Raw genomic sequence first — 4,829 nt, 5'->3', positions numbered from 1 at the left:
GAAAATTATCATGCCATGTTAATGCTCCCTTTTCAAAACTACCTGAAGAAATTGTTTTGAAATTATCAATCCCCCAAAAAATAACCAGAATTCCAATTTCTCAACTTGATGTGTAGTTCTTTTTTTCCCCTTCCATTACTGACCTGCTATAAAAATCACACTACTACCACACATTCTGCAATTTCTTTACCAATTCTATAGTATTAAAAAAGTTTGCATAGAAAAAATTCTGTAGAAAACATGATTTTAACTTTAGACTTAGAGAATGTAGAATGAAATGTACTATTTGCCTGTCTTATAGTTTTTAATACAGTGGGCATAGAGTTCATTGTCAAAGGCAATTGTTTTTGGTTCATCAACCTTAACTCTGTGAAGGGAACATAGTACCATTTGGGCTGCTACCATGTCCAGTGTCTCTAAGGTACAGTTAATTTGGCCGGACACCTTCTGAAACAGTATGCTGCTCATCATTGCTGACAATCTGAAGAATCTAACCATGTCATTGAATGCCAAAGGACTATTTCCTCTTCTTTTTTTTAAGTGGCTCATTAAGTGTTTATTTTGTTTTATTTAAGAATTTATTTTATTAAATTAATATAAAAATCTTTGTAAATATCTCTATACATCTGGTCATTGGAGGTTCCAGTATAAACCCATCTTATTTCTACCTTTTTTTTCCTTCAAAGGGGAGCAGGGGTCAAGTGACCCATCCTGCCAGGGTGGTGCCAATCTTCCTGCACTTGGAAATCTTTCTGCAGGTGGGTGCTGGGTGGGATTCCAGGTAGGATAGACTGGGAGAAGCTAGCATCCCAGGTCTGGACAGGAAACTGGAGCTCCATCTGCCTCCTGCTTTCCCAAGGCAGAAGGGATATGGCTACCACCATCCTGGGCCACCCACAGAAGGGTTCAGTGGCACTTGTCATTGCTGTCAGAAGGGCTGCCTTCCCGGGGAAGGCCGTGGTGGGAGGGGGGCCCCCAGAGTGCATGCACTTCAGTGGTCTCTGTGTCACTGCTGCTGGTGGCACTGTCTCAGAAGCTGGCAATGGGTGGTCAGACTTTCACACCCTGTGCTGTAACAGAGCCCTTGATGGCCTTCCAAAGCTCCTTTAGGGTAACAATTCCAATGAGTCTGCCAATACTGGCAACATAAGCATGGTCCACTCCCAGTAGTGAGAAGATTGTATGGGTCTTGTGCAAAGAGGTGCACTCCACCAGCTGGAAGGGGGCAGGATCAATTTTGCAGTCACTGAAGTTGACAGATTCATCTAGTTGTTGTTCTTCCCAATCCAGAATCTCCTCAGGGCTCATCTCGCCTTCCAGGTCTGAGTCACTCTCTGAAGCTGCCTCAGGAGGTGGACTGCCACAGAAAAGTCTCCTGAGGGCAATGCCTGCTGACTTCACATTGCCTGTAGACTCTTCCTGAGGTTGGTGGCATTGCTGGGTCCCTTCTTTAAAGCAGGCTTCAGGGGCTTGTGAGTCTCCCCATGGGAGACAGGGAAGCCTGGAAGTGGACAGATGTCCCTGGGCTAGGAGGACTCCCCTGATCAGAGGGTGGAGATGTCTGGGCCTTTCGATGCTCCTGCATGTACTGTCGCCGGTGGGTGGGGCTCAGTTGACCTGCCAGTAGGGCCACCACCTGTGAGCGCTCAATGGACCCCAGCAGGATCATGGACTCCTGTCCTCCATACTGGTGGCAGCCCCAGCCCAGATCAGGCAGGTAGGGCAGTGTCTTGATCCTGATGATGCTGTCATAGAGTGAGGGCTGTAGGCTCTGGGCAACAGCATTGGCCAGGATGAGGGCAATCATGACAGGCAGGATATGGGCGATCTGCCCCGTGAGCTCGAACACAATCACGGCTGTAGATACTGTGTGTGTGTCACTGCTCCTGTCAGTGCAGCTGCCCCAACCACTGCATAGCCCCAGGCACAATTCGGTAGGTACTGCTGTCTGTGTGAATCCCATCTGGGAACCAGGCAGCCATGCTTTCACCCACCAGACCTCCAAATGCTGCTCCGATTACAAAGACAGGCATGAAGGCCCCGCAAGGCACAGGGATCGTTGTGGCCAGTGCAGACATCCAGAACTTCATCAGAATGAAGATGACCAGGGTGAGGAGGACATTGGCATGGGGTGGGCTCCAGGCCTGTGAGGTGCTGGATGGCTCTAGCTCTTCTACTAGGCCCTGGTGGACCCATGTCCTGTTGTCAAACAAGGTGACCAATGTCTCCTTCTGTGAAAGCTGTCCATCCATGAACTGCCCAAAGCCAGGGAGGAAAGTCAGAGTAGAGATGAGCAGGGTCACCAGAGCCGGGAAGAGCAGGCGTTTCCTCATGAGGAAGCGATTGATGGTTTCTGTTTCCGCATCACCTGGACAATCTTCTGGTTCAGGTAGACAAAGAGGGCTCCCCCAAAGCCACTAGCAATGCCAATGACAGCAATGGCTGGCAACTCCTGCAGGTCAAAGGGAAAGCCGAGCCGGAACCGGGTTTTGAAGAGAGCAGTAATGGTCTATTCATCATGGTTCCAGACTGCCAAGACCCGGAAGATGAAGGCACTGAAGGTTGCAGCAAAAAAGCCCCACCAGTAGTTTCGCACAGCGAAGAAGGTGGAGGTGAACTCAATACTGAACAGGACACCTCCAATAGGTGCTGCAAAGCAGAAGCCCACACCCACAGCAGAGGCAGCAGCCAGCATCTCCGTGTTCCAAGATTCATTCTCGTAGATACCCCCAAAGAGAGAAAGGAACTTGCTGAGAAGGGCAGCACACATGCTCTCAATATGCACAAAAGGGCCCTCTTTGCCAAGGGGCATTCCACTGCCCAAGGCACAGGTCAGCCCAATGACCTTAGCCACAAAGGTCTTGAGAGTGAGGTATTCTTTCAGCACCACTCCTCACAAGATGGTCTTAATCTCCGGGATGCCAGACCCAACAGCCTGAGGGGCTAGGATCTGTGTGAATCCAGCTGAGAAACTGATAAGAACGACAAGGGTAGGTAACCCAGGCCAGGTACTGGAGTAAGATGCTGGTGTTTAAGCCCCAGGACATCCACTGCTGGGCCTGTGGACAAACAGCAATGGCATAATCCATGGCCCAGCTGACTAGTGCCATGAGGAGCCCCAGGAGGACCAGAAAGATCCAGTCTTCACCAACCCTGGATACTAGGACCTTGTGGCAGCATACTGAACAGATGCGGCATCTGACACATTGTCTCTGTCCATATTCCAAGAGCTCTGGGGGAGCCCGAGGGGAAGGGGGCCCCTTCCAGGGCTCAGGGCCTCCCAGGGAATCCGAGCAGCTTCCTCTTTGGCAAAGGCCCGAGTTCCTGAGTATACCGGCCATACATCAGGGTCTGCTCCTACTGCAGCTCTCGTGGCTCCATCCCCTCCTCGGCCGCCATGGCCGCCGAGTCCGCCATCTCCGTGTACTGCCCTCTGGCTTCCCTCTGCTGCTCGGGCTCCAGCCTGGTCTCTGCTCCCTGGCTCCAGCCTGGTCTCTGCTCCCAGCCCGCAAAGCCCAAGCAGGCACACGTCCGGTCCCCGCAGCCCGAGCGGCCAAGTGCAGAGTGTGGCAGGTCCCAGGCTGGCGCCGCAGGCACTATTTGCTCTTCTTGTTCCTATGTGAATGAATTAGTAACCATGTGGATTTTATAAAGCTAAGAGTGAATGTGTGTGTGAGTTTCAGATTGATCATATAAATATAAAAAATAATGAAGGATGTTTAAAATTTATTTCCAGTATTTTCTTAGACTACATCATATTAAGGACATATACATGGAGTATTTCTGCTCAAAGCCACCGGCAATAATTATGACACAATACACACATTGCATAATATAATGCATATTATATGCTATAATAATACAATAATTTATACATTACACATATAAAGTATATAATGAATGTATTATACAACTTAATATAATAACTATATAGCATGTATATTTCTATATATATGAATGAGATCAGACTAAAACTATTTACTAGCTTTTAGGACTTATTTTGAAAAAATATGAAGATTAAATAAAAAAAATAAATGATTCTCTGTAGAAACAAGTTGAAAAGAATAGTAAATTGTGTGAATCAGCTAAGACTTTGAAAGTGAGACACTATTCTGCATAATTTTAAAATAGTTTTGCTATCTGAATTATGCCATGTGTTTTATTTAATCAAAGAAAATATTATACAAAAATAATAAACGTACAAAACCGCCAAAAATAAATGACTAAAGGAACTTAACCATTTATCAAATTGCTAACATAACCATATAGAGAAAATAATTACTTTAAGTGTCTTTTGAAAACAATACTCTGACTGTATGTCTTTCATAGGGTATATTCTAAAATTTTAAAATTCTGGAAATGAATTTTAAACTTCATTATTGTTCTTTTTAGTGATATGATATATTTGAAAATATTTCATGTATGATGTAAACTAAAGACATAAACAAATGTGTTGTTTTAAAACATATCCATATGTACTTCAATACTCCTTTCTCCAAGAAGTATATTAGGTAATAGGGGCTCCTTGCTCATGAAAGGGATTATGACCTTTATGACAGAGGTTTTACACAGGCTTTCATGCTTTTGCCTTGCTGTCCTTTGTGCCACCTTTTCTGTAACTGTGGCTGGATTCATTGAGATGCTTTTAATGAATAGAATATGGCAGATGTTGTCATGTGCCACTTCTGAAATTAGGCCTTATATGCTATTGTGGCTTGTTCATTGCTTTCTCTAGGACTACCCTCTATGGACACTCTACAAAGACAGTTAAGAATAATTATGGAGAGATCAACATGGCAAAGAACTGAAGCCTCTGCCAATAGCCTTAT

The 4,829-nt window shown here is 45.8% G+C and overlaps 1 pseudogene; it reads right to left on the bottom strand.

The window, feature by feature from the left end:
• Nucleotides 1–545: 545 nt before the first annotated feature.
• Nucleotides 546–3,448, bottom strand: LOC101958755 (chloride channel protein 2 pseudogene; annotated as a pseudogene).
• Nucleotides 3,449–4,829: the final 1,381 nt, after the last annotated feature.

The sequence above is a fragment of the Ictidomys tridecemlineatus genome, chromosome X (genome assembly GCF_052094955.1).
Source record: "Ictidomys tridecemlineatus isolate mIctTri1 chromosome X, mIctTri1.hap1, whole genome shotgun sequence".
Classification (NCBI taxonomy): Eukaryota; Metazoa; Chordata; class Mammalia; order Rodentia; family Sciuridae; genus Ictidomys; species Ictidomys tridecemlineatus.
Note: the sequence above shows the minus strand (reverse complement) of the source record. Positions and strands in the feature narration are given on the sequence as shown.